The sequence below is a fragment of the Benincasa hispida genome, chromosome 4, assembly GCF_009727055.1.
Source record: "Benincasa hispida cultivar B227 chromosome 4, ASM972705v1, whole genome shotgun sequence".
NCBI classification, from domain to species: domain Eukaryota; kingdom Viridiplantae; phylum Streptophyta; class Magnoliopsida; order Cucurbitales; family Cucurbitaceae; genus Benincasa; species Benincasa hispida.
This window is the reverse complement of record NC_052352.1, coordinates 22,765,942-22,780,923: the sequence shown is the minus strand read 5'-3', so window position 1 is coordinate 22,780,923 and position 14,982 is coordinate 22,765,942. Positions and strand designations below refer to the sequence as shown.

Here is a 14,982-nt window from a genome sequence, read left to right as displayed (position 1 = left end):
TGCGTTAAAGCCATCATGGCAAACTTACCAGTACCCCTCTTCTTGCTTAACATTTCCTTCAGAAACTTCGTGAATGCAGGCATCTCCTCAATCGCTTCACTGAATGGAATACTAATATGTAATTGTTTTAACATAGACAGAAAGCATTGGTACTGTACCTTTTCATTCTTTTTCTTTCTGAGTCTCTGCGGAAAAGGTGGCAACTACACTCTCACAGTCCCATTCTCTGTCGGCTTTGAGGTGGATGCAACTTCTGGCTCTATTGCTTCTTTTTCTTCTTCTTCTTCTTGTGTAACCATAATTTAAGGTTCCAACACAATGAGAGCAATGCGGCTAAGCTCCTTCTTTTCTCCCTCCACAGTTTTTCCACTCCGCAATGTCATAACCTAACATTGCTCTTTACCTGATCCCCTCGGGTAGCGTGGGAGTTCTGTTAAACTCGACAAAACCCCTTCCGGTCTGTTTTTTAGCTCACTTGCAATCTGGCCTATCTGTAATTCTAGATTGCGGATGGACGTAGCTTGACTTTGAAGCACAGTTTCGTTTTTCTCTATATACTGCTTCAGTAGGCTTTCCAGGGAGGAGAATTACAGCGGTTGCGAGCTATTAGCTTGATTGCTTGTCTGACCGTTATTTCGCAAGAACAATCCAAGTGGCCCTTCTTTCTGCACCACAGATTGGAAATTCTGCTGCTGATTCTTCCATGCAAAATTGGGGTGGTTTCTCCACTCAGGGTTGTAGGTATTAGAAAATGGATTATTTTTCACAAAGTAAATAGATTGTGAATTCTGTGGGCATTCTTCCATTGCGTGCCCATCACCGTAAGTTGAACACCTTGTGGTGTTTTGACTAATTGTGTTAATTTGCCCATTTTGTGGTGTTGGATTGCTGATCAAAATTTCCTGAATTAAGTCCATCATTGCGGTCATCTGATTCTGTAGTGAAGTAATAGCACCATTACTTACATCGTTATCCTTGATTCTCAGTCTCTGATTACTCTCTCTCCAATCCTCGTGGTTTTTAGAGATGCGATCCAAGATGTTCTTAGCCTCGTCATACGTTTTGTCAAGCAGACCACCAGCGACTGCCGCTTTGGCAGCGATCTGCGAAGAGGGATTTAAACCACGATGAAAGATTTCCATATAAAGGTCGTTTGGCAATCCATTGTGTGGACAGTTTCTAACCAACCTCTTAAACCTCACCCAGGCATCACTGAGCGATTCGTCCATGTCTTGTTCAAAATTGGTTATGAGTTTCCTTCGTCTAGCATTCTCAGTAGGTGGAAAATATTTCTTCATAAATTTCTCTACGACCTGTTCCCATGAAGTGATCTCTCCCGACTCGAGGGACTACGCCTATTTTCTTGCCTGGTCACAAAGAGAAAATGGGAACAAAGTTAGTCGAACTTCTTCGGCAGAGATGTTCGGGAACACAAAAGTATTGTAGATTTCTATAAAGCTATGGAGGTGAGCGTGCGAGTCCTGGCAATGTCGTCCTCCGAATTGTTCTGCAGTTGTTGACTCGTAGGTATGTATGATATTAAATGCTCAAAATGATGCGATACTACTTCTATTTATGCGTCAATTAGGAATATTCATGTAGTATGCTCTGCGTTGTCACAAGTTTCCTTACGATGGAGCCAAGTGTAATTCCACCGCAAGTTTCTCAGTATGATCTGAGGTCGAACACAGGAAAATGGTTTTTGGTTACTGTGGTATGTTCAAGGTATATGCGACAAGGTTTCCAATTCTTTATAAAGAAGTTTATACAGGTATGTAAATTGCGGTAAAATAAAGGAAAGCAGTAAAGATGCGATAAAACATAAAAATACAATAAACCTAAGCTAAATGTTACAAGATACAGACTTCATGTACAAGATGCTAGGATTAAGGCTGGCTTTGAAGGTTATGCAAAGATTTGGGATATGGCGACAAGTCTTATTAACAGAATAGAAAGAGAAAGATAAGTATGACAAACAACACAAGTTCTTAATTGAACTGAAGATAAAAATATTGTTCCGCTCTTTTCTTGGCGTACACCTCTCAGTGATCGGCCATGTTCCCTACATGTCTGTGGTGAAACAGAGTCTAACGTAATGAACGCAAGGTTGCTTCCATGTCTGGAAGTACTACTCACTTTAGTTAACGCACTCTTCTGACCCTCTCTCAATAGATCAGAATGACTTCTTCACTTCTACTCCTACAGGTGCAGATGCCGTCTAGCATGCTTTAGCTAAACGTATTTTATAACTTTAATATAGATTAAATTCTTGGTGATTCGTGTTGCTCATCAGGAGATTAAGAAAACATCATGAAGAAAGTGACTAATGGGTGAATGGAAATAGATAAAAATAGTAGATGGAATCTATCGAAACATTTAATATTTCTACTAAGCGTTTGATACATGATTTGTGAATGAAGAGGTAAAGAAAATTTGTAATACAATGAAAGAGAGATAGAACAGATACAAACTAGTGCCAATGTCTTGGCACAGACGCGAAGGAGATCTGCTTGCCGGATTGGATGGTTTCGATGGCAGGAAGAGCTTCTCTCTCAGGCTTGCTCCACTAGTAGCAAAGATCTCTGCACAGAGCTTCGATCAGGTATATGGCAGGTCAGATCTAAGATTCACCTCTTGGCCTTATCTCGTTCTCTTCACGGATTTCTTCTCTTTAGCACTTAGCTCAGCCTTTTCTCTCTAAAATCTTACAGCACTTAGCCCCGTATCCAGTAGCATACTTTTCTCTGTTATCAATGAGTTATTTATAGGAGTAGATCCTTGACTCCAGTCTTGTGGTCCCCATTTGATGGTTTAGGTAACTCCAAAGATGGAGGGATATTATTCCTTCTGTTATGCAATCAAACCATCAATTCTGCACAACCGTTAGTTGTACCTATGTCGCAATCCTCTGCTCTCGCGTTGCTCAGTTGCATCTTTCGATCATAGGTTCGCATGCGGTGTTTGTTTTTATTACTGCATGCGGTCGAAGCATAGCTCTGGACCGACTGTTGCCTTGCGCCGTCACTTCGGTAATCCTCTCTTCATGGTTGATTGACTGGCGCAATTGTGACATAGATGCGTTGATTAGTTTCTCATGAGCCTTGAGCGCAAGCGGTACATATGTTTGTAGCAACTATTGATGTATCCTTGCAGATCTGTTGTTCATGTCTGTGTACTGAAAAAAAATATGCGTTAAGATATGGATTCTATAGTGGCTGCAATTAAGTAAGTAGTCCAGGACTACAAAACAATTTCACCTTTAGTTCTTACACTAGTTGGAACTGCAAACAATTTTAAGCTTTAAATTGTATAATTTGCCTTCTGTCTTTTCCACCGTCTTTTTCATTTTCTTTATTTTTTTTGTTAACAAATTTAATTTACATTGAATAAAAAATTTTCAACGATGACTTTGGCAATAGTACAAGATGTAATTTTAACGGTCTTCTTTTGAATACATACTTACCTTTTCCTCGATTCAACGTCAAAAATTCCTTCATCCAATTATCTCTAATTATATATTTAGAGATAATTGGATACAAGGAGTGAAAGCTTCATATAATTCGAAAAAGCAAGAGCAACAAGTCCAAGTAAATAAAATACAAAAAAAAAAAAATACGTAATTTTTTTAGGATTAAACAAAAGGATTCGCAAATAAAAGTGCTAATGCTACAACCAGTCCATAAATAGTTAAAGCTTCCATAAAAGCCAGACTAAGCAATAAAGTACCTCGGATTTTTCCCTCCTCCTCGGGTTGTCTCGCGATCCCTTCTACAACTTGGCCTGCAGCAGTACCTTGACCTACCCCAAGTCCAATAAAAGCAAGCCCGACGGCCAACCCAGCAGCAATAACGAAAGCGGCAGAAATCAGTGGATTCATGATAAGTTCCTCACACCAAAAGAAAGAAATGGTTAACGCGTCTCTGTCTGGTAGAATATGACAATTTGAATAAAAAATCTACATAGAAAGGTTTGAAGGAAATTAAATCAAGAACATATGTTGTACACTTTATTTCCCTGGGATTGTAATTCAATTGGTCAGAGCACCGCCCTGTCAAGGTGGAAGCTACGGGTTTGAGCCCCGTCAGTCCCGATGGATCCAAATCCAATAAAAAAAATATGGGAATTTTTATTTCTTCAACGAGTTCTAGTCTACTGTACTGAAACTTCCAAAGTCTTATCCAAGCCCTGAAATTTCGTGGATCTTCAAAAAGAAGACTTTGGAATACCTTTCTTCTGATTTACAATTGACATAGACCAAAGTCATCTATTAAAATAAGGATAATGTGTCGGAAATGGCCGGGATAGCTCAGTTGGTAGAGCAGAGGACTGAAAATCCTCGTGTCACCAGTTCAAATCTGGTTCTTGGCACATCATGATGAACAAGTATGTATACATTCACTCATATAAAATAAGATCAATTCCCATCTACCATTGCATATTGGTACTTATCGAGTATAGAATAGATCTGCTTCAATTTTTTCCTATTTCTAGAAATCATTTCACTGCATTTCTTGGTGTCAAAAAAGGTTAAAATAGAGAATCTATTCTCTCTCTTTTTTTTAAAAAATGATCTTGGAGATTGGGGATGGTGAGAAAGCATCAACAATGGTTATTTCATATCCTCCTTTTTCTTTTCCTATTATTTTGCTTACTATGCTTGTTGTTGTAGCATTATAAACATTATTAAAAATGATATTAGTAAAACTTTTAACAAATGATCTGAAAGGAGGACAATTGCTGAATTAGGGAGACTCATTTTATGTGTTGTAACACCCAACAAAATGCCCTTTTCTTTTCCTTTCCATTAATTATTATTATTTTCTCTTCGTTTTGGTTTGCCCCAAGGGTGTCATGCGAACATCCAACTACGGTTGTATGCCAGTTTCAACTTTTAACTCATGATAATCAGAGGAGTCGTCTCTTGCATTCCTTTTCTCTTTTCGGTTTATACTACGTTGTTCTTGGAAACCCACCTTCGTTTTGGCTTGCTCCAACGGGTGTCATACGAGCATCCAACTACGAGCAGGCTTCTTTCACAACTGAACTCTTATCAGGTTGGGAACAATTTTGAAATATTCCCTTGCGCTAACATTGGAGTTTTGCAAATTTTTTTTTTTGGATATAAAAATGGACGCATTTTCTTAAATACCACATATTCCTGATCTCATCTGCTCAGACCTTCCCCACCCCCAAATTTAAAGATGAGCGAGGTCCTCATTGTGTTGTTTGGATACACTGGACAAACACTTAGGAGAAAATTTCAAAAAGAAGATTTGAGCAGAACTTTGAAAGATAAAAGGTAAAGTACTGCTAAACTAAGAATTAACAAAGTGTTAGTCAGAATTTACTAAGTATGGGAAATGTTTCTAAGTGTAACACATAATACATCATAGCAACGCAATGAAGATCGTAAAAATACAAGAGTAAAAATATAGCAAAGATTAACAAAGGAAGATAAAGAAAGAGGCACAGGCAAAGAGTAGAGTGAATTATGGTTACTTTGATTGTATTGACTATTAACAAAGTATGTGAATATATTACAAATGATGCATTACAAAAAGAAAAAAAAAAAAAAAAAAAAAAAAAATCTAATGCTTGCACAAGAGTCAACATTTGGTTTTGCAGTGCATATCATGCTTCTAATAAACGCAGATACATTTTTGCTGGGACAGGCAACACGCATACATCCCCGCGGCACATCGCTTAACTAAATACATTTCTGGAGGATGCCTCAACATAGTGCATTTAACTAAGGCCGGGCAAAGGACGCATATGTGCGCAACACACTCCTCGCCGCAATGTATTTGGGTGTATTAGATGCATATCTCCCTTTTTTTTTCTACTTACTACACCCATCCTCTCGTTATATGCCAGTTTATTTTCCTCTCTTCCTAACTCAAGTTGAAAAGATCTTGTGGTGATTTATCCAACATTCACAAAAACATGTTCCCAGTGCTACTACATGTAATGTAAGGAAACATATGCGACATGAAACTTCTAGAGCATTAAAGACTAATCTTACTAAATAACAATCACAACATGAAACAAACGGTAAAAGAAAGCAAGTAAAAATAGATGGGAAGGCCGACTGAAAGAAGTTCTCAAAGTTACCGCAATCGCTTTCCCTGCAAGCATTTTAATCCTGCTTGCCCAAATCAATGGTGTCCATGCGCCGATCGAAGTCGCCTCAATAGTAGGGTTTGATCCGCTGACCATTGACTTTGAATACGCTGCTCCCATCTAAAGTTGTTAATTCTACTGCACCGTTGGGAAAGATGGTCTTGATCCGAAATGGCCCGGACCAGCGAGACTTTAGCTTCCCAGGGAACAATCGCAGTCGTGCGTTGAATAGCAGTACCTGCTGACCTTCAGTGAATGTCCGGTCGTTTATGCATTCATCATGCCATTTCTTCATTTTCTCCTTATATATCTTGGCATTTTCATAGGCATCCCTTCACCATTCGATCAACTGCTTCAATTGTAACTTCTAGACTTTCCCTACAGTAGCTAAATCGAACTTCAGCTTCTTACATGCCCACATTTCCTTATGTTCTAACTCAAGCGGCAGATGACAAGCTTTTCCGAAGATCAGAGTGTACGGGGACATGCCAATTGATGTTTTGTAGGCAGTCCTGTAAGCCCATAGTGCTTCGTCAAGCTTGGATGACCAATCTCTCCTAATAGTATTAACTACCTTCTACAAGATAGTTTTGATCTCTCTATTAGAAATCTCTGTCTGCCCATTAGTCTGTGGGAGGTAAGAAATTGCCACTCGATGGCTGACGTTGAATTTAGTCAGCAGGTTAGCGATTATACGGTTGATGAAATGAGAGCCTTCATCGCAGATTAAGGCACGTGGCGTTCCATAGCGCGCAAAAATATTCTTCTTCAAAAACTTCGCCACAGTGGCTGCATCGTTCTTGGCACATGCGATGGCCTCAACCCATTTCGAAACATAATCAACCGCAACCAGAATATATTGATGACCTTCAGATGGTGGAAACGGGCCCATGAAGTCAATTTCCCATACATCAAATAATTTAACTTCTAAGATTGACGTCAATGGCATTTCATTTCTTTTGGACATATTCCCTGTCCTTTGGCACATATCGCATTGCATAACATGGGCATGGGCATCTTTGAACAAAGTTGGCCAAAAGTAGCCGCACTGTAAGACTTTGCAACAGTCCTTTGCCCCCCAAAATGTCCTCCATATGGGGACTCATGAAAGAGTTCTAAAATGCTCTTGGCTTCGTGCTCAGGGACATATCGACGTATTATATGATCAGGTCCTTGTCGATACAGGAATGGATCGTCTCAAAAATAAAATTTTGCGTCGTGTCTTAGCTTCTTCTTCTGTTGGTAGGTATAATCATCCGGTAATTGATCGCAAGCTATAAAGTTTACTATGTTCGCATACCAAGGGACATTAACGCCTACTGCCATTAGCAGCTCATCGGGGAATCTTTCCTCAATATCTTTTTCTATCCCTTGAACCTCGCAGTTTTCTAATCTTGACAAATGATTCGCGACTTGGTTCTCGGTGCCTTTCCTATCTTTAATTTCCAGGTCAAACTCTTGCAGGAGCAACACCCATCGTATCAATCTCGGTTTTGCATCCTTCTTCGTCATTAGATATTTAATTGCAGAGTGATCCGTATACACCACCACATTTGTTCCAATCAGGTACTTTCGAAACTTCACCAGTACAAATACCACTACGAGCATTTCTTTCTCTGTGGTCGTATTGTTCTCCTGTGCGTCGTTCAGTTTTTTACTTGCATAATAAATGGGATGTAATACCTTTTCCCAGTGCTGACTCAAACCTACGCCCACAGAATATCCGCTAGCGTCACACATCAATGCAAACGGTTGTGTCCAATCTGGCGCAACCAAAATCGAAGCTGAGATAAGTGCATCTTTTAATGTGTTAAATGCTTTAATGCAAGCGTCATCAAAATTATACTCGCAGCTAACTTCGAGAAGTGCACTAAGGGGTCTTGTGATTTGAGAGATGTTGCGAATAAATCTTCTATAAAACCCCGCGTGACCCAAAAAGCTCCTTAGTGTCTTTACATTCACTGATGGGGGTAATTTGGAAATTGCATCGATTTTTGCTTGATCAACTTCCAATCCTACCTTGGAGATTTTGTGACCCAGAACTATTCTTTCCTCCACCATAAAGTGGCATTTTTCCCAATTCAGAACAAGATTTGTTTCCACGCATCTCTTCAAGACTTTCTCAAGATTAGTCAAACAGGAGTCATAATTACTGTTGAAAACTGAGAAATCATCCATGAAAACCTCGACAGACTCCTCCAAGTAATCTGAAAAGATTGCCATCATGCATCGTTGAAAAGTGCCTGGTGCATTACAGAGTCCAAATGGCATGCGTCGGAATGCGAACGTACCAAACGGGCACGTGCAGGTTGTCTAGTCTTAGTCCTCCGGCATAATTTCTATTTGGTTATATCCTGAATAGCCATCAAGAAAGCAGAAAAATTTGTTCCCCGCAAGTCTATCCAACATTTGGTCAATGAATGGTAGTGGAAAATGGTCTTTTTTAATGGCCAAATTTAACTTGCGATAGTCTATGCAGATTTTCCACCCCATGGTTGTCCTTATGGGAACCAATTCATTCTTGTCATTACTGGTGACTGTCATCCCCCATTTCTTTGGAACACATTGCACTGGGCTCACCCAACTGCTATCAGATATCGAGTAGATGTCACCGGCATCCAGCCACTTCACTATTTCCTTCTTTACAACCTCCTTCATGGTAGGGTTTAAGCGAAGCTGCCTTTCTACTGATCAATTCTTTCCTTCCTCTAGACGAATCTTGTGCATGCAATACGAGGGACTGATTCCTCGAATATCTGCCAAGGTCCATCCTAAGGCTTTTGCGTTGTTTCTTAGGATCCGTATGAGAGCATCTTCTTTCTCCTTACTTAGTAATGCAGAGATGATAATTGGTAACGTGTCGTTACTTCCTAAGTAAGCATACTTTAAGTGCACTGGTAACGTGTCGTTACTTCCTAAGTAAGCATACTTTGTTTTGGCTTGTCCCCAAGAGTGTCATACGAACATCCAACTACGGTTGTATGCCAGTTTCAACTTTTAACTCATGATAATCAGAGGAGTCGTCTCTTGCATTCCTTTTCTCTTTTTGGTTTATACTACGTTGTTCTTGGAAACCCACTTTCGTTTTGACTTGCTCCTATGGGTGTCATACGAGCATCCAACTACGAGCAGGCTCCTTTCACAACTAAACTCTTATCAGGTTGGGAACAATTTTGAAATATTCCCTTGCGCTGACATTGGAGTTTTGCAATTTTTTTTTTTTTTTTTTTTTTTTTGTGGATATAAAAATGGACGCATTTTCTTAAATACTACATATTCCTGATCTCATCTGCTCAGACTTTTCCCACCCCCAAATTTAAAGATGAGCAAGGTCCTCATTGTGTTGTTTGGATAGACTAGACAAACACTTAGGAGAAAATTTCCAAAAGAAGGTTTGAGCAGAACTTTGAAAGATAAAAAGTAAAGTACTGCTAAACTAAGAATTAACTAAGTGTTAGTAAGAATTTACTAAGTATGGGAAATGTTTCTAAGTGTAACACATAAAACATCATAGCAACGCAAAGAAGATCATAAAAATACAAAAGTAAAAATATAGCAAAGATTAACAAAGGAGTAGAGTGAATTATATACATTGATTGTATTGACTATTAACAAAGTATGTGAATATATTACAAATGATCGCATTACAAAAAAAAAAAAAAAAAAAAAATTCTAATGCCTGCACAAGAGTCAAAGAATTTGGTAAAGTTACAAAATTTAATTCGGAAGGGTGCATGATTTACCGTGCATATCATGCTTCCAATAAACGCAGATACATTTTTGCTGAGGACAGGCAACACGCATACATCCCCGCAGCACATCCCTTAACTAAATACATTTCTGGAGGATGCCTCAGCAGTCTGGATCATCTGCAGCATCGTCGGCTTCATTTCAAATCGGCTTCTGTCAAGGTCAAGCCTCATGATTCCTGGAGAGAAATCATAGAGGTTTGGCGATGCATAGTCCCTAATAGGCCTATTATGATCATTAGCCAGAAGGATTGGATTCGCTATGACGTTGTTTTCGTTTGGTGCTTCGTTTCCAGCCTGTTGCGCCATATCTTCTTTGTCTGACTATTGTTGTTAGCGGTCTCGTAATCTTCATTTGAACGTCCTCTCAATCTCCGGGATTGAGAGTCTGCAAAGAAATCAGAAAAATTACCCTTAGCACACTATTTTGCCGAAGTCCCTGGCAATGGCGCCAAAAACTTGATGCGTTATTTTATGATGTGGAAATATGGACGAAATGCGATGATGAAAATGCATTGAGCACTCAAGTTTTCTCAATGGAATCCAAGCATAAACCCCACTGAGATTTCTGGTAAGTCCAGGGTCGAACTCAGGGACTTGGGAAAAGAGGTTATGGTGGTAATTTTTTAGAATACTTTGCAGTAACCGGTAACTCAAATAGTTGTTGGTTTTTTTGTTGCGGTAATGAAAATAAACAAATGCGGTGGAGTTCAAAAATAGTTGATAAAATGGAAGATACGATGAGTATGCGGTGAATGGGTTGAGAAGGGTTTTGGCTAACACTTCCTAGGATGCGTTCATGCTATGTGATCATGCAACACACACACAATAGTAAACCATCTCTCGATGCGAATGCTACGGCTTCTAATACTAGAACGCATGCGATATATGCGATAAGTCTGTAGGACCTACACATAAGCCTTTATTCTTATTTATGCGATGAAAAAATGACACACACAAAAATAAGGCGACCACATAATATCATTCCTATCTCTAGAATGCATGCAATGCAGATTGGCAAACAGAGCTCTAAAGGGATGTTTGGCACAGCATAACACAAGATAATCGCAAGCAATAAACTTCCTAGGTCATGTTAGCTTAGTTCTTCTCAACCCATTCGACAAGTTTAGCTACTCATGCATGCTAAGAGAGTGAACAGATGTACAATAAGAACTTCCATTTTATAAATATAAAGTTGAAGTACACAATAAGAATGCAAGAAGAGAATAAAGAGCCTGGTAGCAATCTCTTGCTTCCCAGACTTTTACACTTTCTTTCTACTCTTGTTCAAAAGATAATCTCGCTTTTACGAGAGTCGGCCCATTCTTTGCTTTTACGCCTCTGGGTTCTCTCTCGAGTTTCTCTGAGCAATCTTCTGGCATCTCTACTCTTCCCATGCTCCGCCTTAAAAATAAAAGAAAACTATGAACACGACTAAAGCTTCTAAATCGGTGAACAGGTGAACTTGTTAACCCCTTTTCTGAAGGATGCCTTTCGTATTTATAGAGCTCCAGGCTGAAGGGCGGTTTCTCTCTTATGATTGCACAGATAGGATGGCTTTAATTCCCTGACTGATGCGCCGAATATTTGTCACTAAAAGCTGAATGTACTCGTTATCGTTAGCAGCTGTCAACTTAATTCGGATTCGACCGTCATCAGCTTTCTGTCCCATCGTGATTAATGATGCCTTTCACCCAGATGCACCCACCAAGTTGCGCCGGCTCTATGTAGCAATCCTTCTTGAGCAGATGTTTGCGAACATAATCACCGCAAATCCTTACGGTAATGCTGCGCTCGCCCAATGGTTTCTTGTGATTGCTCTTTCCGCCTTGCATTAACGCATATTCTACATAAAAATACAAAAATCAACTGTTTCTATGCGATGAACGCATGCAACCGTAATGTTATAAACTTAATGCTTTTTGGATGCAATCTAACATATTTTATGAACGTAAGCCAACATTGTTTAAGAACTTAGTACCGTAAGAACGTGAATTTCTGCCTGTTATCAATTTCCTACTCATTGGGAATGATGTAGGTCTACTTACTGCAATTAAGAATTGGCTAGCAACCCAATTCCAAATGAAAGATTTGGGAGAGGCTTAGTTTGTTCTAGGCATACAGATCTTTCGGGATCGTAAGAATAAAGTGTTAGACTGTCTCAGGCATAGTACATTGACAAGATGTTGCTCAAGTACTTGATGCAGGACTCCAAGAGGGGCCTACTGCCGTTCAGGCATGAACTCACTTTATCTAAGGACATGTTTCCTAAGATGCCTCAAGAGGTTGAGGAGATGAGATTGGTCCCATATATGTCTGTCATTGGTAGTTTGATGTACACGATGCTTTATGCTCGTTCAGGCATCTGTTACGCTATGGGCATAGTAAATAGGTATCAGTCTAACCCAGGCCAGGGTCACTAGACTACAGTGAAGAACATCCTCAAGTATCTTCGGAGAACGAGGGACTACATGCTCGTGTATTGTTCTAGAGATTTGATCATACGGGATACACAGATTCTAACTTTCAGACTAATAAGGACTCCCGTAAGTCCACATCAGGGTTAGTCCTTACTCTTAACGGAGGAGCTATAGTGTGGCGAAGCACTAAGAAGGGGTGCATCGCCGACTCCATTATAGAGCTGGAGTACGTAACGGCTTGCGAAGTTGCTAAGGAGGCTATCTGGCTCAGAAAGTTCTTGACAGAACTTGAAGTTATTCCAAATATGTCTCGGCCCATTACCCTCTATTGTGATAATAGTGGGGCAGTGGCGAACTCCAAGGAGCCGAGGAGTCACAGGTGCGGCACACACATAGAGTGAAAGTATCATCTAATCCGCGAGATAGTGCATCGAGAGGACGTGATCGTCACGAATATCACTTTGGAGCACAATGTTACTGACCCATTTACGAAGGCTCTCACGGCTACAATGTTTGAGGGTCACCTATGGACATGGGTTTATAGGATCACCCGCGGCTAGACTAGGGCAAGTGGGAGATTTTCTTGTACTTGGTTTTTATGCCCTAATTTATTGTTTTGTACTAGTTTATTGTACACCCCACTTCACTTTAGGACAAGTGGGAGATTGTTGGGTTGATGCCGTAAAGTCTCGTGTCCTGTAGTTTGTAAAACGTTTGTACGAATGCTTGTGTTGTTAATATATGATATTTACTTCACATCTTGTATTTTTGCTCAGTTTGCTTGTTTTATTTGCTTTACCACAAACCAATAAATATAAAATCCCTGGTTATCTGTATGTGACTCAAGCATGTATGTGGTGACATACAAGTGGATCATGTCTTGAGTGATAACCAAAATGGTCTGTAGTATATGGATATATGAGGGAAACCTTATCTTGGTAACGCTACGAATACGGCACTCTCTCCCTTGTTATTTTGTTGTTCATAGCATGTCGTTAATTAAGATTTGCTTACATAACTTTGCGTTTGAGTATATATTGTTGTATTTCAGTCACTGTGAGATCAGAGCGATCCGAAAGCGCTCATGGAACTCTTCTGTAAGAGATCCTTCATGAAGCCTTTGACAAGTTCAAGGAGTATAAGGCTGAAGTTGAAAACTTGTTAGGTAAGATGATAAAAACATTATGATCTGATCGTGGTGGAGAGTATATGGACATCAAATTCCAGAACTATATGATAGAACATGGGATTGCATCCCAACTCTTGACTCCAGGTACACCGCAGCAGAATGGTGTATTAGAAAGGAGAAACGAAACCTTGTTGGACATGGTTTGGTCTATGATGAGTTATGCTCATCTTCTAGACTCGTTTTAGGGTTTTGTAGTGAAGACTGCATGCTATATCTTGAACAATGTTCCCTCAAAAAGTGTTTCTGAAACACCTTTTGAGTTGTGGAGAAGCCGTAAAGGTAGTTTACGCCAGTTCAGGATTTGGGGCTGTCCGGCACATGTGCTAGTGACTAACCCAAAAAAGTTGGAAACGCATTCGAAGGTTTGCCTGTTTGTAGGCTACCCCAAGGAAACGAGAAATAGATACTTCTATGATTCGAGTGAGAACAAAGTGTTTGTTTCTACAAATGTTATCTTCTTGGAAGAAGACCACATCCAAGATTATAAGCCATGAAGTAAGCTCGTTTTGCATGAGGTTTCTAGTGAGACTGAGACTGCTGAGGGTTCAACAAGAGTTGTTGAATAGGCCGACAGATCAACAAGAGTGGTTGAGGTCGGTACATCTAGTCAACCAGCTTAAGAGTTGAGACTGCCTCAACGTAGTGGGAGGGTTATGAACCCACTGGATCGCTACATGGGTTTAATTGTAGCCCAAAACGACATTTCGAATGATGGGGTCTAGGATCCATTGTCTTTTAAGAAAGCGATGGAGGATGTTGACAAAGATGAATGGGTTAAAGCCATGAACCAAGAAATTTAGTCTATGTACTTCAATAACATCTGAGAGCTTGTTAATCCGCCTAACGAGCTAAGACCTATTGGGTGTAGGTGGATATATAAACGAAAGAGAGGTGTGGATAGAAAGGTGTAGATGGAGAGTTTCATGCTCAAGTCTATTAGAATTCTCCTGTCCATAGCCATATTTTATGATTATGAAATATGACAAATGGATGTCAAGACTGCCTTTCTTAATGGTAATCTTGAGGAGACCAACTATATGACTCAACCAGAGGGGTTCATTGTTCTAGATCAAGAGCAAAAAGTTTGCAAGCTTAATAGGGCCATTTATGGGCTCAAACAAGCATCTAGATCTTGGAACATTAGATTTGACACTGCAGTCAAGTCGTTTGGATTTAATCAGAATGTTGATGAGACTTGTGTCTACAAGAAAATCATCAACAGCTCAGTAACTTTCCTAGTACTATATGTGGATGATACCCTACTCATTGGGAATGATGTAAGGAATCTGATTGACATTAAAAAATGGCTAGCTGCCCAGTTCCAAATGAAAGATTTGGGTAAGGCACAGTATGTTCTAGGATCCAGATCATTCGGGATCATAAGAACAAATGGTTAGCCCTGTCTCAGGCATCATACATCGATCAAATGTTGATCAGGTATAGGATCCAGGATTCCAAGAGGAGTTTGTTACCCTTCAGGCATGGAATCATTTTGTCTAAGGAT

The 14,982-nt window shown here is 39.8% G+C and overlaps 2 non-coding genes across 2 annotated transcripts; both read left to right on the top strand.

The window, feature by feature from the left end:
• The first annotated feature begins 1,158 nt into the window (after positions 1-1,158).
• Positions 1,159-1,265, top strand: LOC120076916. Its single transcript, XR_005481663.1, has one exon. It is a non-coding gene; the product is annotated as a small nucleolar RNA R71 (small nucleolar RNA).
• Positions 1,266-4,295: 3,030 nt separating this feature from the next.
• TRNAF-GAA lies at positions 4,296-4,368 on the top strand. The gene has a single exon. It is a non-coding gene; the product is annotated as a tRNA-Phe (tRNA).
• Positions 4,369-14,982: the final 10,614 nt, after the last annotated feature.